This window comes from Rhinopithecus roxellana, chromosome 3, assembly GCF_007565055.1.
Source record: "Rhinopithecus roxellana isolate Shanxi Qingling chromosome 3, ASM756505v1, whole genome shotgun sequence".
Classification (NCBI taxonomy): domain Eukaryota; kingdom Metazoa; phylum Chordata; class Mammalia; order Primates; family Cercopithecidae; genus Rhinopithecus; species Rhinopithecus roxellana.
Window position 1 is genome coordinate 44,855,487 of NC_044551.1, and position 24,776 is coordinate 44,880,262.

Sequence of the window (24,776 nt, forward strand, 5' to 3'; positions counted from 1 at the left end):
TTATGATATTAACTGGTTATTTTGCTTGTTAGTTGATGCAGTTTCTTCTGAGCATCGATAGTCTTTACATTTTGGCATGTTTTTGCAATGGCTGGTACCGGTTGTTCCTTTCTATGTTTAGGGCTTCCTTCAAGGTCTCTTCTAAGGCAGGCCTGGTGGTGACAAAATCTCTAAGCATTTGCTTATCTGTAAGGGATTTTATTTCTCCTTCACTTATGAAACTTAGTTTGGCTGGATATGAAATTCTGGGTTTAAAATTCTTTTCTTTAAGAATGTTGAATATTGGCCCCCACTCTCTTCTGGCTTGTAGAGTGTCTGCTGAGAGATCTGCTGTTAGTCTGATGGTCTTCCCTTTGTGTGTAACCCGACCTTTTTCTCTGGCTGCAGCAGCTGACCAGCACTGATTGTCCCACACTCCCTAGTGAGATGAACCTGTTACCTCAGTTGAAAATGCAGAAATCACCTCTCTTCTGTGTCACTCGCGCTGGGAGCTGGCGACTGGAGCTGTTCCTATTTGGCTATCTTGCTCCGCCCTCCTGGATATCTATTCTTTAAATATCAAAGCAAAAAACATTTTTGTAGATCCCTCAAATTATTGAAAGTGAATGTTGCACTAAATAAAACACTTTATTTCAAAGAACTCTGGTATAAAATATATATCATATATATGATATATATATATTTTATATCCATATAATATATATTTCATTTTTACATGGGTATTTTATTTAAATATAGCTATTTTTTAAATATGTGTGTAAATATATACACAAACATTCACAAACCATGTGATATCTATATACAGATATACATACAAATATGTATACTACTGTTTGCAAGTAATTGATTTCTTGTATTTGACAATCTATACAATGTAATTTTGAAAAATGGATGAATAAACATTTTATTGATTCAATATTTGTAAAATTAAGTTGCTTTTTTCACAAAGCTCTCATTCTTTACTTTGTAAAGACATCTAATATTTATATCTACCATAAGGCTAACTGTCAGTATTATTGATACGATTATGAAAATGCAGTGTTAGTGACTTTTATTCCTGAATCTAATTCACATGTAAGATAATAGAAAAAAATTGCAAATCTATCTGATGCTGTTATTCACACTGCTCCAGTTCTTTTTCCTTGTTCTTATCTTCTTCCTCTCCCTTCATTTTCCTGTTTATCTTCACTCTCCTCTGCTGTCTCTCCTTCTTCTGTTACTACTGCTGCACCTTCACTGGCTGCTGCTGTTTGAGCTTCTCCTCCTTCACATTGCTCTTTCCCTTCTCCACTTTTCACTGTCTCCTATTTCTCCTTTCTTCTTTATCTTCTGCCATTCCGCTTTTTCTCTTGTCCTCCTTTTCTTCTTCTCTTCTTCTTCCCCTTCCTTCTCTGCCTCTTCACCTTTTTCCCCCTCCTCTTTTTCCTTCTTCTTATAACCATCTATATATCTTATTTATGTGGTAAATATCATTATGTAACATCTAAAGGCAAATCTTATTTTATGTCTTAGACTTCTGTATAACTCAAAACTGTCATCTTATCTTTACAAAAGATTAAATGTGGTGTATTCAGCAAATATTTTTCCAACCTCCTGCTATTTTAGGAGGAAAAAGAAAATAATTGTCTTGATTATTTTACTCTTTGTTCCTACATCATTTGTCTTAGTGTTCTTGAAGTAGTCAGATTGTCTAGAAATCAGAAAGAGTAATCAAAGCTGTAAGGTTTTAATTCTTATTATCGAGGCTATGCAAAATTATAATTTTAAATTTAAAATGTCAATGTTTGTTATATTACAGAGAATCATTTGGAATTATTGGCCAGAGGAAATTGCATTTTCACCCTTAGCAAAAATTATTTAAAGCAATTACTGTGATGGTATCTCTACATACAAATAACTTCACCTTTTTGTTAACACTTGAATACAATGTTGATGTATTAATATATAGTTTAGGAATATATTAGAATTCAATTTCATATGTATTAGAAATTTTATTTTAAAGTTAGATGGAAAGATAGATACTTTGTTTCTGAAGGTAGAAACTGCAGACCGGGCACAGTGACTTATGCCTGTAATCCTAGCACTGTTAGGAGGCTGAGGCGGGCAAAGCACTTGAGCTTTTGAAACCAGCCTGAGCAACATGGCCAAACCCCGTCTCTACAAAAAAATATACAAAAGTGAGCCGGTCGTGGTGGTGTGCGCCTCTAGTCCCAGCTACTCAGGAGGCTGAGGTGGGAGGATCAACTGAGCCTGGGGAGGTCGAAGATGCAGTGAGAGGTGATGTCACTACTAAACTCCAGCCTGAGTGACACCGTGAGATCTTGTCTAAAAAAATAAATAAAAAAGAAAGAAAAAGAAAACAAGAAAAAGAAAGAAAGAAGGAAAGAAAGCAAAAACAAAACCAAACCCTGCACATGGATACCGTACGTGTGTTTAGATGCATATATGTATACATAGCCTACTCTTCTCTGGAACTCGGACTGATACATATACAAGCATTGAAAAATTTTCAGTCAGTCTTAGGGAGGAAAATATTCTCTCTTAATAGAGAAAGTCTATATTGTTGTTTTTTTATGTGTCAGAAATATTCTTTCACTTCAATATTACTAAATATAAACTATTTTTATATTAAAACACATTCCAGTTAAAAAAATACAACAATTTATTCATGCATTAGATTCAAATTGATGTTTCCAACATTTTCCTGGGCATATGTAACTTTGGAAGCACCCACTAAACAGCCTTTCTTCTCATCCATGACATCATAGTTTTGGCAACTACAGCTTATGGACCCAAATCAGCTAATCACATGTTTTTATAAATAAAGCTTTATTGGATCACAACTACACTCCTCATTTGCTTAGTTATTTCCTATATTGCTTCATGCAACAATGACAGAGGTGAGTAGTTGTCACACACACAATATGGGCCATATGCATAAAGTGTTTACTATGTGACTTTTTACAGAAAAAAAAAAAAATACCACTCTTGCCATTATATTATCTAGGAAAAGCCCAGCTCTGTTGAGTCACAATCTCTGCCTTCGGTCTGAACTATAAATGTTGAGGGTGGCTGGATGAAAGACAATTATTCTCACTTTAAATTCATGACTGCTGCCATTAAATAGGACTACGGTGCCTAGAAAACTTGCTACATTTTAGTAAACGATTTCCATCTGTGATGATTAATTTTCCATTTCATCTTGACTGAGTCACAGGGTGCATAAATGCTTGGTTCAACATTATTTTGGATGTTTCCGCAAAGGCATTTTTGTATGAGATTAACATTTAAACTGGTAGAGTAAAGCAGTGTAAGTGGACCTCTTCCAATCCATCAAAGTCCTGCCTATAACAAAAAGGCTGAGCCTCCCTGGAGTAAGAATTCTTTCTGCTTCATGGCCTTCAAACTGGAACATAGGCTTTGTTCCTGCCTCCAGTTTAGAACAGAAACATAGAAACATTGGCTTTTCTGGGATCTTGAGCCTGCCTACCTTCTGACTGGAACTATACCATCAACATCAGCTTTCCTGGGTCTTCAGCCTGCTGACTTATTCTGCACATATTAGGCCCTGTCAGGCTCCGTAAGCACATGAGTCAGTTCCTTACAAAAAAAAATCTCTCTATTTAAATATACATATGTGTGTATATGTTTATATATTGTTTTTGTTTCTCTGGAGAGCCCTAATGTACTATCTCATGCATCAAAAAGACTATTGCAAACTTTCTCCTCTTGGTCAAATCATCTTTATTTTCTTCACGTTCTACTGACAGTTTTTCTACAAACCTAATTTTAAAAAACTCTACACACTATAAAGATAAGGCATTTTCATCTGTATCTACCAGTCAACCTGCATCTATATTATGTTCATTCCCTAGGGTAAGGGACTGAAGCACACAGCTGATAGAAACTAGAGACAGAAAATAAGAAACCAAATGAGATGTATTTTAAACATTGCCATAGATTTGAAATCTTTCTTAATATATTGGTGTGTCATTTGTGCAAGTCATAGAGCTAATTCTTAGTGTCCAGCCCCATTTATAAGAAATGTAGTTGAAGATACATGTTTTTCAATATAATATGAGTAGAATTAACTGTTAGCATTCTGTAAACCTAAGTAGAAAACTGGAGGAAGAAATATGAGAAAAATTTGATAAATATAGAGTTGAATAAAATGTATAAAAGAAATAATACTGATTTTAAACTATTTTATATTATTTTCTTACATCCTGGAAATAAAACACATATCTCTCTCTGGAAAAACAACTTGACTTAAAAATAAGTTAACTTTGTAACAGGGAAAAATTACATGAAGTAAACTTGTCTCTAAAAGATAAATACATGTATTGGAGTATGTGTATGCCACGGTGTGTATGGAGGCACACAAGTGTATTGCAAGATCATTTTATTTTTGAGGTAATATTTACTTAAAGTATTACTATTCTAATTAAATTTGTAATATTTCTGCAATAACTACACAAACTTCTTAAATGTCTTTCACTAATGTAGGTGAGATATTGCCACCAAATATTATTTTTGCCTTTTTATTTTTATTTTTTGAGGTAGGATCTCACTCAGCCACCCTGACTGGAAGGCAGTGGTACAATCTTGACTCACTGCAGCCTCAAACTCCTAGGCTCAAGGGATCCTCTGACTTCAGCTCCATGAGTAGCTGAGACTACAGGCACACACCACCATGCCCAGCTTTATTTTTTTTTAATTTTTATATTTAGTAGAGACAAGGATTCACCATATTGCCCAAGCTAGTCTCAAACTCTTGGGCTCAAGCAGGCATCCTGCCTCAACCTCCCAAAGTGTTGGGAGTACTGGCATGAGCCACTGTGTCTGGCCGATAGTCATGCCTTCAAAAACAAGAACAAAATGTAATTATTGTAAGGGGAAACATCTTTAGAAGGGTAGGATAATAACTTCTGAAAACCTGCTCTTTCACAAAAATAATAAAACTGGCAAAAAAAAAAAAAAGTCAATGTCAACATTTTCAGAACTTTTTTTCAGACTTTTACTTTAGATTCTGGGGATACAGGTGCAGTTTTATTCCCTGGGCATATTGTGTGATGTTCACCGAGGTACTGAACGTGGTACCCAATATTTTTTCAACCTTTGTCCCCTTCCCCAAGTCACTCTTCTAGTAGTTCCATGTCTATTGTTGCCATCTTTATATCCATGAGTACCCAATGTTTAGCTCCCACTTATAAGTGAGAATGTGCATTTGATTTTCTGTTTCTGTGTTAATTCATTTATGGTAATGGCCTCCAGCTGCATCCATGTTTCTGCAAAGGAAATTATTTTGTACTTTTTTATTGCTGCATAATATTCCATTGTGGTTATGTACCACATTTTCTTTATTTAGTCTACCATTGATGGGCACCTTGGGTTGATTCCATGTCTTTGCTATTGTGAATACTGCTGTGATATACATGTGACTGTATTTTTTTGTTTGTTTTTTGTTTTTTTTTTTGTTTTTTTTTTTTTTTTTGGTAGAATGATTTGTTTTCTTTTGGATATATACCCAGTAATGAGATTGTTGAGTCAAATGGTACTTCTGTTTTAAGCTCTTTCATAATTCTCCAAACTGCTTTCCATAGCAGTTGTATTAATGTTCATTCCCACCAACAGTGTATAATCATTCCCCTTTTTATTTCTGCAATCCACAAGCATCTGTTGAATTTTTTTTTTTTTTTGACTTTTTAATGATGGCCATTCTGACTGTATGAGATGTTATCTCATCGTGGTTTTTATTTGCATTTCTCTAATGATTAGTAATGTGGGACTTTTTGTCATATGTTCGTTGGCTCCTTGTATGTCTTCTTGTGAGAAGCATCTCTTCATGAATTTTGCTCATTTTTTAATTTTTTTTTTGTGTGTGTGTGTGTTTCCAATTGTTTAGTTCCTTATAGATTCTGGATATTAGGTCTTGCTGGATGCATAGTTCGTGAATATTTCATGCCATTTGTATGTTGTCTGTTTACTCTGTTGATAGTTTATTTTGCTGTGTAGAAGCTCTTTAGTGTAATTAGGTACTACTTGACAGTTTTTGGTTGTGTTACAATTGCTTTTGCAGACTTAGTCATAAATTATTTCTCAAGAGCAATGTCCAGAATGGTGCTTCCTAGGTTTTCTTCTAGGATTCTTACAGTTTAAGGTCTTACATTTAAATCTTTATTCCATCTTGAGTTAACTTTGGTATATGTTTAAAGGTAAGAGTACAGTTTTTTCCTTCTGAATATGGCTATCCTGCCATTCCAGTACCAGTAATCAAGTGTGCAGTCCTTTCCCCATTGCTTGTTTTTGTCAACTTTGTCAAATATCAAATGGCCCTAGATGTGCAGCCTCACTTCTGGATTCTCAGTTCTGTTTGATTGGTCTCTGTGGCTGTTTTTGTACTAGTATCATGCTGTTTTACATACTGTAACCTTATAGTATTGTGTGAATTCAGTTAGTGTGATGACTCTAGCTTTGTTCTTTTTGCTTAGATTTGCTTTGGCCATTCGGGGTCTTTTAGAGTTCCATATGAATTTTAGAGTAGCTTTTTTCTATTTCTGTGAAAAATAATGTTGGTAGTTTGATAGAAGTAGCATTGAATCTGAAGGATTTGAGACAATCCAAGGAACACTTACACAATAATAATGGGTAAATTTCAGTGACAATAGTGTTTTATGGTATTTTAACTTTAGCTACCAACATCTCCTCTTTTTAGTTCTGTAGTCATATTTGAAACTAAAGTACACATCCACAGTCACTGTGAAATTCAGCAATCTAGTCCCAGGCCACTGGATGTCTTACCCACTGGAAGAGGAAGAGCAGGTGTGCGGCTTTTCAAGAAGCCCTTGCTTGGATATGGAGTGTAATATATCTAAATCAAATTTGGGAAGGTGTTGGCTATTCTTCAAAAATTTTTTCTTCATCTTTCTTTCAGCTCCTCCTGGGACTCTGATAACATAGCCCCCCCTCCCCCCCAAGCTATGTTTGATAATACACAACATGTGTCTGAGGCTCTGTTCACTTTTTATAATTATTTTTTATTTCTATTTCTCAGACTGGATGTTCTCACATAAACTATCTTCAGATTTTCTCATTATTTTTTTTTCTGCCAAATAAACTCTACTATTAATACACTCCAGTGAATTTTCCATATCAGTGTGCATTATGCGGAAGATCAATATTTAAAAAAGAGGATAAGTCAAGTAAAGATCAATGTCCCTTATGAATGTAAGTGTAAATTCATTAGAAAAATTCTAGAAAACCAAATTGTTTTTAAACAGATCATACAACATAACCAAGTGGGATTTATATTAGTAATGCATGTTTGGCTTAATTTAAACAAAACAGTGTAAAACATCACAGTAATAACATAAAGGAAAAAACAATGTGATCATTTTATTGAAGAAATATCATTTGACAAAATGCAACAAACTTTAATTATCATCCAAACACTCAATCAAATAAAAATAGAAGGGAAATTCCTCAACCTATAATAGGGCACCTATGAAAAATGTATAGCTAACAACCTACGGCAAAAGACTGAACACTTTCCTCCTCAGAATGGGAAGAGGCTGAGAATGTCATCTCTCACCCTTTTAAATCAACATTTTATTAGACATTATAGGCAGGACAATTAGGCCAGAAAAATAAATGGAAACATTTAGAGTGGGTTGGAAGAAGTAAAACTACCTCTCTTCAGATTATATCAACTTTCTTGTAGAATCTTAATAATAATAACCAAAAGAATGAATCAATCATTTCAGAATCTGCAGGATACAAACTCAGCATATTACAGAAATAAAATGTATTTCTATACACCAGCAAGGAACAATCTGGAAATTAAATTAAGAAGGCATTTCCATTTAAAATATCATAAAGGATAAAATAATTAACAAAGGCAATACAACACTTAAAGAATATTGTTTAAAGATATTTTTGTTTTCATACAAAAAGTAAGTAAATAATTGGAAATACCTGTCATGTTTGTGAACTGGAAGACTTAACATTGATAAGATGGCTGCAAGAATTTGTCTACAGACTGAACAAGATCTCTATCAAAATTTTAGCTGGCTTTATTTTCAAAAATAACCATAACAGCTTAAAAATTTATATGGCACTGTGCTAGATCGAAAATATTCAAAACATTCATAATAAAAAAATTAAAAACTCACATATCCCTGTTTTAAAAATTACTACAAAGTAAAGGAATCAAGACTGGGTAGTATTTTTTTAAAGACAGACACAACAGAATATCATCAAACATATCGAATTGGTTGATCTTATAGATCAATAGAATATCACTGAAAGCCTAGAAATAAATTCCTTATCTTTATTATTAATTTTTATAGTGGTGCTAAAATAATTTAATGATAATAAAATAGTTTTTTTTCAAAAACTTTGCTAAAATAATTTGATCTCCAAATGCAAAAGATGAAGTTGGGCCCTTCTGTCACACCATATACAAAAAATGAATTTAAAATGCAACATAAACATAAATGCAGGAGCTAAAGCTATAAAATTTTTAGAAGAAAACATAAGAGTAAATGTTTAGACCTTGAATGAGGCAATGGAATTTTAGATGTGGCACTAAAAGAACAAGTGACAGAAGAAAAAAATATATATATGCATATTGTATTTCATAAAAACTAAAAACTTTTGTTCTTCAAAGATCATCACTTGAAAATGAAAAGACAGGATCAGAATGAAAAACATATTCCCAAATAATCTATTTAATGATTTTGTGTCCAAAAAATATAGAGAACGTTTAAACTCAAAAATTTTAATAATGCATTCAGCTGAATTGAAAAATGATTTAAATTGTCATTTTTTTTTTCAAAGAAGAAATAGTAATGACCAATATACACATACAAAATGCTCAACATCATTAGTCATTAGTAACATACAAACCAAATCACCATATTGTTTAGTAACCATCAAAATGACTATAATCAAAGAGACAGACAAAAATTAGTCTGGCAATGGCTGGGCATGGTGGCTCATGCCTGTAATTCCAGCACTTTGGGAGGTCAAGGTAGGCGGATCACTTGAGCTAGGAGTTAAAGACCAGCCTGGCAAACATGGTGAATCCCTGTCTCTACTAAAAATACAAAAATTAGCTTAGCATGGTTGTGAGTGCTTGTAATCCCAGCTACTTGGGAGGCTGAGGCAGGAGAATCGCTTGAACTGAGGAGTCAGGGGTTGCAGTGAACTGAGATAGCATCACTGCACTCGAGCCTGGGTGATAGAGTGAGACTCTGTCTCAGAGAAAAAAAAAAAAAGAAAGAAAAAAAACCACTAAACAAAAATCAAACAAACAAAGAAAAACTAGTCTGGCAAGGATGGCAAGGGTGTGGAGAAATTGTAACTCTCCTGCGTTGTTGCTGAGAGTGTAAAAAATGACACAGGCACTTTCACAAACAGTTCAGCAATTCCTCAAAATGTTAGTCCTCATATGATTCAGCAATTTTACTCCTACTTATATGTCTTAGAGAACTAAAACCAGTCTACGCAAATTTTGTATATAGTCTTTCATAGCAGCATTATTCATAATAACACAAAATCAGAAATGTCACTTCATCAGCTGGTGAATGGGTAAAATATACAAATTATCATATTTATAATGTTTATATTTATATTCTGGACTATTAGTTATCAATTAAAAAATAAAGTGTTGATATACACTATTACATGGATGAACCTTGAAATTATGAAAGGGGGTATATATTGAGTTATTGTATGTGCATGAAATGTACAAATTCATAGAAACAGAAGGTAAATTGGTGGAAAGTGGTGATAATTTGTATGAGGTTTCTTTTTGTTGTGATGAAAATATTCTAAACTTTGATATCACTCTGAACATGCAATAATCAACTCAGTTGTACACTTTAAAAAGGTGAATTTTATGTTACATGACATATCTCAAAAAGGCTGTTAACCAAATTCTCATTTTCTGCTAGCTACTTTTAAAGAAACTTAAAGTAAAATTTTTTTTTTTTTTTTTTTTTTTTTTATTATACTTTAAGTTCTAGGGTACATGTGCATAACGTGCAGGTTTGTTACATATGTATACTTATGCCATGTTGGTGTGCTGCACCCATCAACTCGTCAGCACCCATCAATTCATCATTTATATCATGTATAACTCCCCAATGCAATCCCTCCCTCCTCCCCCCTCCCCATGATAGACCCCAGTGTGTGATGTTCCCCTTCCCGAGTCCAAGTGATCTCATTGTTCAGTTCCCACCTATGAGTGAGAACATGCGGTGTTTGGTTTTCTCTTCTTGTGATAGTTTGCTAAGAATGATGGTTTCCAGCTGCATCCATGTCCCTACAAAGGACGCAAACTCATCCTTTTTTATGGCTGCATAGTATTCCATGGTGTATATGTGCCACATTTTCTTAATCCAGTCTGTCACAGATGGACATTTGGGTTGATTCCAAGTCTTTGCTATTGTGAATAGTGCCGCAATAAACATACGTGTGCATGTGTCTTTGTAGTAGACTAATTTATAATCCTTTGGGTATATACCCAGTAGTGGGATGGCTGGGTCATATGGTACATCTAGTTCTAGATCCTTGAGGAATTGCCATACTGTTTTCCATAATGGTTGAACTAGTTTACAATCCCACCAACAGTGTAAAAGTGTTCCTATTTCTCCACATCCTCTCCAACACCTGTTGTTTCCTGACTTCTTAATGATTGCCATTCTAACTGGTGTGAGATGGTATCTCATTGTGGTTTTGATTTGCATTTCTCTGATGGCCAGTGATGATGAGCATTTTTTCATGTGTCTGTTGGCTGTATGAATATCTTCTTTTGAGAAATGTCTGTTCATATCCTTTCCCCACTTTTTGATGGGGTTGTTTGTTTTTTTCTCGTATATTTGTTTGAGTTCTTTGTAGATTCTGGATATTAGCCCTTTGTCAGATGAGTAGGTTGCAAAAATTTTCTCCCATTCTGTAGGTTGCCTGTTCACTCTGATGGTAGTTTCTTTTGCTGTGCAAAAGCTCTTTAGTTTAATTAGATCCCATTTGTCAATTTTGGCTTTTGCTGCCGTTGCTTTTGGTGTTTTAGACATGAAGTCCTTGCCCATGCCTATGTCCTGAATGGTACTACCTAGATTTTCTTCTAGGGTTTTGATGGTATTAGGTCTAACATTTAAGTCTCTAATCCATCTTGAATTAATCTTCGTATAAGGGGTAAGGAAAGGATCCAGTTTCAGCTTTCTACTTATGGCTAGCCAATTTTCCCAGCACCATTTATTAAATAGGGAATCCTTTCCCCATTTCTTGTTTCTCTCAGGTTTGTCAAAGATCAGATGGCTGTAGATGTGCGGTATTATTTCTGAGGACTCTGTTCTGTTCCATTGGTCTATATCTCTGTTTTGGTACCAGTACCATGCTGTTTTGGTTACTGTAGCCTTGTAGTATAGTTTGAAGTCAGGTAGCGTGACGCCTCCAGCTTTGTCCTTTTGACTTAGGATTGTCTTGGCAATGCGGGCTCTTTTTTGGTTCCATATGAACTTTAAAGCAGTTTTTTCCAATTCTGTGAAGAAAGTCATTGGTAGCTTGATGGGGATGGCATTGAATCTATAAATAACCTTGGGGAGTATGGCCATTTTCACGATATTGATTCTTCCTATCCATGAGCATGGTATGTTCTTCCATTTGTTTGTGTCCTCTTTGATTTCACTGAGCAGTGGTTTGTAGTTCTCCTTGAAGAGGTCCTTTACATCCCTTGTAAGCTGGATTCCTAGGTATTTTATTCTCTTTGAGGCAATTGTGAATGGAAGTTCATTCCTGATTTGGCTCTCTGCTTGTCTGTTGCTGGTGTATAAGAATGCTTGTGATTTTTGCACATTAATTTTGTATCCTGAGACTTTGCTGAAGTTGCTTATCAGCTTAAGGAGATTTTGGGCTGAGACGATGGGGTTTTCTAAATATACAATCATGTCATCTGCAAACAGGGACAATTTGACTTCTTCTTTTCCTAACTGGATACCCTTGAAAGTAAAATTTTTAACAAGAGAGTCAAGGTTTCAGCTCTCATGGGGATGATGTCGCGACTTGAGAGTGGCAGACAATCACGTAACTGAGTATATCCATGATCAACCTTTACAATAAAGATGAGAAAATGAAATGGATGTGATAGAAAATGTCAAATGGTGGGGTGGATAGATGTTTTTAGAGAGGATACTAGAAGGGAAATGGTTAAAGATGGTATTAATTCTAAAGAAAATGAGAATCTAGCAGAAAGTAGTAAATATAGGAAATATATCATCTTATTTTAATTTCCATGATAAAACTCTGTATTTTGTGGATAATATATTTTATAAGAAATAATGGCACAGAAAGGTTGATATAAACAAAAGTAGGCCATAAATAGGTGTTGATTAAATTTGAGTTTTAGTAACGGAGAGGTGGAGAACAGGATGGGGTAGGTTTTCGAGGTACAAATGACAGATCTTCTAGGTTTGAAACAGTGGGGATAAAAAAAGTGAGCATTCATGATAATTCTAAAGTTTTTTCCTTGTACAAAAATGTGGATTGTACTATCAACAGAAATAGAACAGTTAATGGTAGAAACAGTATTGGGGTCCCAGTACATCATAAATTCTTTATTAGCCATACTAATTTTGAGATACTTTCTGGATATTCAGATAAAGTGGGTAATTGTACAGGTAAATGTATTATCCATAAAATTGAAACAGGATACATTCAACCATAGGCAGGATATAAGGAACGCTTAGGATGTGAGGAACCCTACCAAAAAAAAGGGAAGAATATTTTTATAGATTAAATGAAACCTGAGGTATATCATTCAAATGTAAGACATGACTTTTATGAGTTTTATTTGGATTCTGATTCAAACAACTCAAATTTTATAACAATTTTAAGTGTACCTAGTTTATTGTTTCCCAAAATTATACTTTTATTATACTTTTTTTAAAATTGTATACCACAAGTTTCTATTAAATGCTTCAAATCATTTAAATAATCATACTTCTCTGAACAAAGTCAATTTTATTATTTTTTCTAGTGACATATGAGTCAAAACACTAGAAACTTTCTTCTTGATAGCTTGACCTTTATAATTAAGTGATTTATTAAGATAATATAAATATTCTTCAAAGTTAGATAAATAGCTATTAATCGTTTTAAAAACTTTAAAAAGCAATGCCTTAATGAGCTAAGGTTAATTGCCTTGCTTACAATTAATACATATATACTTTAATAAATTTCATGTGTTGCTGAGACAGCACTTATTATTAACTTTAGTTCTACTTCTTTTTTCTGTTTCTGCAGACACTAAAACTTAGTAATTTTATTCATATATATAAGGACATGTAGAATGCCATTCATTTCATTGAATAATTTGTGAGCTGTAAGCAAAAAATCACACCATTTATTTTATCTACATCTATTTTTAATGATCCATTAGCTGACAATAGATTTGATGCCCTCTTTAAATGTGTAGAAAACAATGAATTGAAAATTACCTATCTTAAAAGTGTAATTGTGTTTTCTACTTTTAATTCCTCCCAAAATTTATGTGTTAAAATCCAAATCCCCAAATGAAAACTTGTTGGAGTTGGTACCTTTGGGAGGTAATTAGTTCCAGAGAACAGGGCACTCATAAACTGGTTAGTGCCCTTTTACTGAGGTCTGAGGAAGCTTATTTGACCCTTTCACTAAGTGAGGACACAGGGAGAAGTCAGTAGTTTGCAACCAAAAGAGGTCCCCAACCAGAAAGTGACCACACACCCTGACTTGGCACCCTAATCTTGGATTTGTAGGTTCTAGAACTGTGAGAAAGAAATTTCTGCTGTTTAGAACTACTCATTTTAGTGCATTTTGCTATAGCAACCTGAAGGCATAAGACAAATTGTTGTGAGGTCTTTAGAATTACTGTTTTTACAATTACTTGCTATTTTACCATCAGTATCAATAGCAAAGTGTCATTTTAGTTTGGTATCTTCAAAGGGTTCTCTTCTTTTTTAAATTTTTATTTTGTTCTGCTTTTTTGTGTATTTGTTTGTTGCTTCATTTTCACATCAGAATACAGCACAACGATCAGATTAAGGATATGTGAGAAGCCTGCCTTTCTTTTATGAAACGGAAATATGGCAATTTTGAAAGAAAAAGTAGGAAAGGGAATACTGAACCTTCTTAAAACAGCAATTTCATACAGAATGATCTTAAAAGAATACACACATGAAGTCGATGTAATTAAAATTATCCACAAACATGTTTCCCTTGAACACTTTTTGGGTAACCCAACAGTCATCTCTTTTGTTTGCAAACCACTCCTTCAAAAGACCCAGAGGACAGGCCATTATGAAAAGCATTCTATTCACCACCGATAACACTAGAATTCCCAATACCCCAGGTTGTTGATACACTTAGATTCTATTCTGCACACTTAATCTATCTTAATGCTCTACTTTTTCCCATCCTTTAAAACCATTATTTGTGCACTGTCTCTAACTGACAAGCTGCCATTAGCAATGTCCCTCTATATATCCTCAACTGTCCTGTGAACATTCCCCTTAATCCTGCCTAAGCTGACATCTGACAGATCCCTGGAGACAGGGTCTATTTGGTAGGCTTCCCAACTGGAATCTGTTTATATTCTTTCACGTCACCTGTGTTAAGGGCTGTGTTAAAACGTGGCAATTGCCTTCTTTCTTCCTATTACAGGTTCCAAACAATTTCTCACTACCCCGCTTAAAAGTCTAGCTCTTTATATTTTTTAACAATTATTTGTATTTATGTTGACCGCCACTTCACTGCCTCACTTCATCGTTTGTATTAGCAGAGTGGCCTGTACTGTCCCAATCCCTGAAATTGGGATAAATACTGGCTCAGCTTTGCTAATCAGGAACTGTGCCATAGACTTTGCTTAAAGGCAGGAAGAGGTGTTGGCAGACCCACAATTCCAACTTCCAACATGTTCTCTTTTTGACTAAACTGTAAGCCAATATCTGGCTTTGTCTCTCTAGCTTGGAACAGAAGTAGGTACTAGTCATGTAATGCTCAAAAACTAGTTTTCCTCTTTGCTTCCTGGAACTAGTGGCGCTGATCTTGGCCTCCACATCACCAGCAGTGGCTTCATTTTCTGGCCTGTTTATATGGAACCATGTCTGGCTCCAAAACATATTTTATCCAAATATGTCTTAAGTCACTTTTGACCTGAGTTGCCTCAGAATTTTCCTTTCTTCTCTTATAATTTCTTTCTTTTAGACATTTATGCTCTGATATGAGTTACAAACTCCCAGTTATAATCATTCTCACTTTAGTTTTGCCATCCAGAATCCCTCCATCACTCAACAGCTCACATACAGTATCCGCCTATCACTTAAAACATTTATTTATATCGATATTTAGATATTATCTATCTACACATCAATAATGGATGACATAAGATAGATCCATAGATAGAAACAGATAGATGAGAGAGAGAGAGAGAGAGAGAGAGAGAGAGAGAGAGAGAGAGAGAGAGAGAGAGAGAGAGAGAGAACATCAAAGTGTCTAGCTCCTGGAAATATGGACAAATATCCTGCCTGAACAAGATTACAGTCCATTAAGAAGAACCTGAAATTAAAATATTTTTAGAAGTGTCATAGTTTCACCTTGCTAATCAGAAAATACAAGACAGTTATGGAGACATACGAGGAATTTTACTTAGTTTAAGGAATCCATGTTTTTTTTTGTTTGTTTGTTTTTTGTTTTTTTTTTTATTTTTTGAGACAGAGTCTCTGTCGCCCAGGCTGGAGTGCAGTGGTGCAATCTTGGCTCATTGCAAGCTCCGCCTCCCGGGTTCACGCCATTCTCCTGCCTCAGCCTCCCCAGCAGCTGGGACTACAGGCGCCGGCCACCAGGCCCGGCTAATTTTTGTATTTTTAGTAGAGACGGGGTTTCACCGTATTAGCCAGGATGGTCTCGATCTGCTAACCTTGTGTTCCGCCCGCTTCAGCCTCCCTAAGTGCTGGGATTACAGGCATGAGCCACCGTGCCCGGCGGAATCCATGATTTTTAAAGTGATTTATAATCTTATATCTGAAATACAACTGGAAGAAAGATGAGAGGTTGAAGTGAAATTGTCCCCAGCTAAAAACAATACACAAAGACTTTCTGAATTAACTGACTCCTTTGCAGTCACCAAACCTACAAATAATTCTGTATTCTGAGAAAGCTAATGGGGAAATTAGTTTAGGGGCTTTTTACATTAAGCATCTAACATGTACTTAGTATAAAATAATTTCGTAATGTTCTTAAGAAAAAAATTAGTTGAAGTAGATATCAGAGTTGCATTTAAGTGATCTTATTATTTCTCCCTATGTTCTTAATATATAGTTAATTGCAAGTCTATTCTTATTTCTCCTAATTTTTCGTATGGACTACAGAGGTGAACTGATCCCTAACATGAAAACCATATTTAATAACAGAAAAGCATACTCAGATGTATTTTAATCACCAACAGTCATTCTCAACGATAACTCTTTATAGCAAATTTGAGCACATAAAATTCCAAAGGAGTTAACGTAAGTAAAATTAAAACAGAAGATAATGTCAACCTACTGATAAACAGCTGGAAGCATAAACTCTATTGATTGCATTGTTAATGCCATTTGTTTAATCATAACTTTTCAGAATTTTACTGAATTTCTACTTGAAGATGAACATGTAAGCATAATGTTGTGAAGATAAATTACAAAGTTTGAAAATTGCGACAGTTCTAACTCTAGAATAGAAAGGCAGAAAATGTAGTTAGTGAAGAGAAAATTAAACAAAAGAAACTTCTCTTTCAAAACATAGGCAAAATTCAAATGCACAAGTGCAAAGAAATAGTCCTGAGTTATCAGAAACAAGATGAATAGAGAGGAAAAAGTTCCATCAAAACACATTTTGAAGTGGTATTCCTTTTTTTGTAAGAAATTCTACAAAATTGGCAATTAGCAACTCTTGTTTATTGTGCAACTGGAATTCTATTTTAGTCATGTTTGGAAGAAAGCCCAAAACTGAAATTGCATAGTTAAGAGTCTTTAAAAGAAGACCAAGATATTTTGATAACCCTAAAAAAGCATATGTTATGATTCAGATGACTGGGTTAAATGGCTTTTTATGTAAAAGGTTTATGGAAACAAGAATAAATGTTCCACACAATAACAGCCAAAGGGCAGATGGGGGACACTGGTGTCTAGAGAAAGGATAATTGGAATTATGGAACACAATTTATATGTCTTGCAATTGGCAAGGAACATTTTCTTAATTTTTCACATGTACACTCCATGTTTACAAAGACAGGAGGAACACATTTAAATGAATAACACAAGAATTAATTTATTGTAATTGCCTGAAAGTATTTTATCTAAAGCACAGGCTTAGTCTGAATAATAGCCCTTTCTGTCTGTTTTTGTCTTCCAGGGTTGTTCCAAAATTTTCCTTCCCTGAAATCTACCAGAGTCAGAAAATAAGCTAATATCAAAATCTATGTGTTTTTAATTTTTGGCTTGAGGAAAAATGCTATGTAGCTTTTATGGTATTTTACTACTTTATGTGCATAACTGGTCATATTTATCCCCAACTCCATCTTATTTATACTGCATTTAAACATTTTTATTTTTATTCAACCAAAAAGGTACCTCTTGGAATCACAGAACATTTACACGACATTTTCTGGTATTTTTAGTTTTGTCTGAATTGAATTCGCCAATTACCTAGTAACGCAAACTTAAAAAGCATATTTTTCTAATGAAAATGTTACAATGAAACAGTAGGTTGTGCTTTCCTTAAGCCCAAGGGCAAGGAGAAAAAAGTGACTACACATGTATGTTTACCTAACATTTTTTTGATACAACCATCCTTATTGTATCATACTGCGGAAATAATCCACTTAACAAGATATATTCATAGAAGTGTATGGCTCCTTACTCTAACAATATAAATGACATTCTTCTTCCCCCTACTGCTTCATTTTTGTTTCTATTGTTTTAGATTTTTATTTTATACAAATAGAGTTTTAGTTTCAGATTAATAGCAATTTATGCTCGTAATTGAAAATTTGAAAAATACCAAAGATTATCAAAAAGGAAAACAAACAAAAATCCTAAAAGGCATCAGTAATATCTACCACCATATGAAGATAGCCACTGCTAATTTAGGTAGACTTTATAATTTAAAAACTAAATTTGAACAAATGTTAAATGTACAGTTCCATTAACTTTTCCAAAATGACCTCATCTTTGACACCACATCTTAATCATGATATACAATATCAACATTCAAAACCTCTTTGGGAATCCATGCTAATTAGTACTGCATCTGAGAATAAGCAATATTCTAGCTTCTAAGCCCTACACAGATATTTTTAAATTTATATAAAGGAAATCACACTCCATTTTCATGCCTGGATTCTTTTGACATTTCTTTTTTTTTTTTTTTTTTTTTAGATTCATCCATCTCTTGTGCCTAGTTGCAGTTTGTGACTTTATTCCATAATATGAAATTACTGTAATTAATAAACATTTAGGTTGCTTTTAACATTTGCACCTTATGAATTATGCTGCTATAGACATGTTTGTGCATGTCTGTGGGCAAATATATACACATTCCTTTAGGGACAATATGTAGATAAATTATAAATTATGTCTATGTTCAATTTTTTAAAAGATACTGTCAAATAATTTTCCAAAGTATTTGTGCCAATTTATACTCTCACCGACATGTAAGAGGATTCCGGCTGCTTTATACCTTTATCAAAACTCAGTATCATATGTCTTCCAATTTGGCCGTAGGTAGTATCTACATGTGTTTTCAATTTATGTAGTTTTTCTTATTGAGGACAAATTGGATAACCACATTTTTATATGGTTATTTATCCAGCACTGTTTATTTAAAGTGTCTTTGTTTACTCACTGTCTTTTAAGGTCATTTTGTAATATCAAGTGCCCCGATAGGTGTGGGTCTGTTTTGGAATTTAAAAGAGTATATTACTTCTTTCCTGTATAGTCTGGTCTATGACTAATACCAAAGTATCTTTGTTATTGGAGGTTTGTAGCAATTCTTGATATCTTGTAGTTTAGGTACTCCAGTGAACACTGTGCTCTTACTTTTTTTTTAGTCCTTTGATTTCTGTGAAATTTTAATAACTTTCTCAACTCCTATTTTTTTTTATTTCAACTTTTATTTTAGACACAGATGGTATACATTCGGGTATATTACATACGTATATTGCACCCAGGTAGTGAGCATAATACTCATTAGGCAGTTTTTCATCCCATTATCCCCTCTCTATCTCCCCAATCGAGTAGTCCACAGTGACTGTTGTTTCCATGTTTACATCTATGTGTGCTGAATGTTTAGTTCCCATTTGTAAGTGAGAGTATGCATTATTGACTTTCTGTTCCTGTGTTAATTTGCTTAGAATAATGGCCTTCAGTTGCCTCTATGTTGCTGCGAATAACATGATTTCATCTTTTTTATGGCTGCATGATATTCCATGGTATATAGGTAGAACATTTTCTTTAGTTGATCTACTATTGATAAGTATCTGGGTTGATTCCATGTCTATGCTATTGTGAACAATGCTGCAATGAACTTAGGAATGCCATCTCTCTTTTTGGTATAGTGATCTATTTTCTTTTGGGTACGCACACAGTAATGGTATTGTTGGCTTGAATGGTAGTTCTGTTGTAAGTTCTTTAAGAAATCTCCAAACTGCTTTTTACAGTGTCTGAACTAATTCACATTTCCACCATCGGTGTATAACCATTCATTTTTCTCCACACCCTTGCCAGGATCTGTTGTATTTTGACTTTCTAATAAAAGTCATTCTGACTTGTGTGAGATGGTATCTCATTGTACTTTTGATTTACATTTCTCTGATGATTAGTGATGTACATCATTGTTTTCAAATATTTGTTGGTTACTTGCATGTCCTCTTTTGAAAAGTGTCTGTTCATGCCTTTTGTCCATTCTTCAGTGGTGTCGTTTTTTGCATGTTCAATCTTATAGATTCTGAATATTAGACCAATTAGACCGTTGTCAGATACACAGCTTGAAAATATTTTCCCCATTATTTAGGTGATCTGTTTACTCTGTTGATAGTTTATTTTGCTATGCAAATCTCTTTAGTTTAATTAGGGTCTATATGTATGTTTGTTGCCATTGCTTTTAGGGACTTAGCCAAAAATTATTTGCCAAGGCTGATGTCAAGAAGTGTATTTCCTAAATTTTCTTCTAAGATTCTTATACTTTGAGGTCTGACATTTAAATCTTTAATCTTTAAATCTTCACTCCATCCTGAGTTAATGTTTATGTATGGTGAAAGGTAAAGATCAAGTTTTAGTCTTCTGCATATTGCTAGCTAGTGATTCCAGCACCATTTATTGAAGAGTGAGCCCTTTTCCTATTTTTTTTTGTTGTTGGTCCAATTTAATATCAGATGGTTGTAGGTGTGTAGTATTATTTTTGAGTTCTCTATTGTATTCCATTTTTCTATGTGTTTATTTTTGTACCAGTAACATTCTCTTTTAATTACTGTAGCCTTGTGGTATAGTTTGAAGTTAGATAATGTGATAGTTTTATCTTTGTTCTTTTTGCTTAGAATTACTTTGGCTATTCAGGCTCTTTTTTGGTTTCATATAAATTTTATAATAGTTTTTTTATTCCTAATTCTGGGAAGAATGACATTGGTAATTTGATAGGAAGATCATTGAATCTGTGAGTTGTTTTGCACAGTATGACCATTTCAACGATATTGATTTTTCTAATCCATGAGTTTTGAATGTTTTTTCCATTTATTTATACCATCTCTGATTTCTTCAGCATTGTTTTATAGTTCTCCTTGTAGAGATCTTTTATCTCCATGGTTAGCTGTATTCCTAGATATTTCATTTTCTTCATAGCTATTGAAAATGGATTTGTGTTCTTGATTTGACTCTCAGTCTGGATGTTTTTGGGGTATAGAAATGCTACTATATTTTGTACATTGATTTTTTTATCCTGAAATGTTACTAAAATTTTTTATCAGTTCTAGTTGCCTTTTCGTGGGGTCTTGAGCGTTTTCTAGGTATAGAATCATATTGTCAGTAAAGAGAGATAGTTTGACTTCTTCTTTTTTTTATTTGGATACCTTTATTTTTTTTTTCTCTTGTCTAATTTATCCGGCTAAGACTTGCAGTATTACGTTGAGTAGGAGTGGTGAAAGTGGACATCTTTGTGTTGTTCCAATTCTCAAGAGAAATGGTTCCAGATTTCACCCATTTAGTATGATGTTGGGTGTGGGGATGTCATAGATGGCTCTTATTTTGAGGTATGTTTCTTCGTCCATTAAGAGTTTGTTATGTAGGGATGTGAGATTTTCTTGAAAGATTTTACTGTGTCTGTTGAGATGATATTATTTTCATTGTTTTTTGATTGTTTATATGGTGAATCAATTTATTGATTTGCATATACTGAAGATGTTTATTAACATGGGTATTGATCACTTCCAGTCAGTTAGGATCTGTACCAAATCAAGGCAGATGTGAAGACTAAATACACCATAGTCATTGTTATGGTTTGGATCTGTGTCCCTGCCAAAATATCATGTCGAATTGTAATCCCCAATGTTGGAGGTGGGGCCTGGTTGGAGGTGAATTGAACCATGGGGGCAGTTTCGTAGTTTCTCATGGTTCAACACAATCCAGACTTGATACTGTCATCGAGATAATGAGTTCTTGTGAGATCTGGTTGTTTAAAAGTGTAGGGCACATCTTCTCTGATTTTACCTCCTGCTCTGGCCATGTGAAGTGCTTGCTTCCCCTTCAACTTCTGCCATAATTGGAAGCTTCCTGAGGTCAAATAGATGCTGCCATGCTTCTTGTACAGCCTGCAGAATGGTGGAATAAGTAAACATCTTTTCTTCATAAATTACTAAGTCTCAGATATTTCATTACAGCGGTGCAAAAACGGACTAATACAGTCATCTTCTAGTTTACCACAGTCCTTAAACAATGTCCTCCAAAGTCTGAAATTGAATCCAGTTGTGGTATTGATAGCTCACCCTTAACTGATAATACACTTATATTATAGGTTGTCTCAATGCCAAAAGGGTGGCAGAAAATCTTCACTGAGAGTTAAAACTTCTACATGAGAATCAAGGGCTCATTGTGGAACTCACATATTTGTATGTCTCCTTTCTCTCTGGAATTTTGGACCCTAGTATTCGACTTTTATAACCTTTATATCCAATTGTTATGGACTGAATTCTGTGAGACTGTCCAAAGCACTGCTTTCATTTGGCATACTACTCTCCTCTGCCAGGATTATTAAACTTTTACTCTAAGACAAACATTAGAAAATAGGTAGGAGTTGCAGGTGCAGGAAGTTGAGATTGACCAACATAAATTAACCATACTCTTTTCATCTAGCCTCTCAAGACCTGCCTGCATCAGTAGATCTCACATATCATGAAACAGATGATTTTGTTATTGTTGTTTGCTTTTGTATAACTTGTGAGATGGTTAATACTGACTGACAACTAGCTTGGATTGAAGGATGCAATGTATTGATCTTGGGTGTGTCTGTGAGGGTGCTGTCAAAGGAGATTAATATTTGAGTCAGTGGGCTGGGAAAGGCAGACCCACCCTTATTCTGGGTGGGCACAATCTAATAAGCTGCCAGCACAGCTAGAATATAAAGCAGGAAGAAAAATGTGAAAATACTAGACTGGCCTAGCCTCTCAAGCTACATCTTTTCTCCCATGCTGGATGTTTTCTATCCTCAAACATCAGACTCCAAGTTCTTCAATTACGGGTCTAGGACTGGCTTTCCTTGCTCCTCAGCTTGCAGATGGTCTATTTTGGGACCTTGTGATTGTGTGAGTTAATACTTCTGTCCCTCCAGAAAACCCTGACTAATACAGATTTTGGTACCAGGAGTTGTTCTAGAGGAGCATAATATTAAGGATGGAGTTCTTTCATTGTTTTGGGGGTTGCTAGAGTTGGCTGCTTTATATGATTAGACCTGAAAATTCTAAGGACACTACTTGTAATAGTATGGAGAGCTCTGATCATGCTTGCATGAACTGTTTAGAGAGTTATGTAAAATAAATGCATTTGACACTCCTGATTCACTGCTCATGAGAGGCAAGGAGTTTAGGTACTCTTTACATAATACCTTTGACCATATGTGGAGAACCATGGAACATAATGAAACTAGTTAGTGGATCCTAAGTTCACTGGAAAAAGTGATGAAAGAAAATGATGAACTCAGGGATTCTAACTCCCAGCTTCAGAAGCAGATACTCAAATCTGCTAAGATTGCCCTGAGTGAGAGTCTTATCTCCTGTAGAGAAAGAGCTGAAATTGTGGAAAAGACTACAAAAGCTCTTATCATGCAAATGGCTGACCTGCAAGGAAAGGTGCATGCTCTGCCTTGCCAGGTATCTACTGCCCAAGTGAGGGCACTGATTGGAAAAGAATGGGAGCTTGCAACTTGGAATGAGGATGTGTGGGAGGACCCTTATGAAGCTGAAGACATTGGGTTTGTAAACTCTGACAAACCTTGTTTGTCAGAAGAAATAGCTTCCCCATCCCCAATAGTGGCAACATCCCCTCTCTGACCCATGCTGTCATCAGGCTTTCCGCCCTTGTCTGAGAAGATAAACTTTGCACTGCCTGAGGCAACAGTAATGCCTGAAGTGGTTACCAGGCAAGATAATGTTGATTCTCTTCATGACCCATCCCCAATACCACTTTTTTCTTCCAGACCAATAACTAAAGTCCTAGTGGGACCCTAGAGATGACGTTCAGAGTGTGACCCATAAGGAGGTGCACGAGACTTGCAAAGAACTTCTTGAGTTTTCTAATTCACGGAAGAAGAAATCTGGAGAGCACACATGGGAGTGGATATTAAGAGTGTCGGATAATGGTGGAAGGAACATAGAGCTGAATCAGACTGAATTTATTGATTTGGGCCCACTAGGGACAATGCATTTAATGTTGCAGCTTGGAAAGTTAAAAAAGGTGCTAATAGTTTATGTACTTGGTTAGCTTGGTTAGCTGAAATATTGATTAAAAGATGGCCCACTGAAGACAAGCTGAAAATGCCTGATCTTTCTTGGTGTAATGTAGAGGAAGACATCCAAAGGCTTAGGGATATTGGGATGGAGGAGTGGATTAGTCAGCTGGGAGGATCCAGAAAATATACCCTTAACCAATGACTGGTGAAATAGATTTGTGAGAGCAACACTTGCATCTTTGAAGAGACCTGTAATTGCTTTTTTCTGTATGTCACATCTAACAGTGGGAACCACAGTCACTCAACTACAAAATTTAAATTTAGTGGGAATAACTGGATCCCAAAGTGTCAGAGGCCGAGTGGCAGCACTCAACCATCAAGGGCAAAGTGAGTGTGGCTACTGTAATGGACAGCAGAGGCAAAGCAGCAATCAGAATAGTCTGACTTATGTAGAGCTCCGTCATTGGCTAATTAATCACAGTGTTCCTAGAAGTTAAATTCATAGAAAGCCTTCCAGAATCCATACTTAATTTATATAAGCAGAAAATTACTCAGTCAAATGGACAAAAGACTAATTTGAATTATAAAAGCAGAGACCCATGGCCCCTCAACCAATTTCCAGACTTGAGCCAGTTTACAGACCCAGAACACCTTGAATGAAGGGCAGGCAGCATCCTCTTAAGGAAGGACTCCACTACACTACTTATAATTTATGCAATGAATCTTTCTTCCATCCTTCCCCAAGGAGACCTCTGGCCTTTTACCAGGGT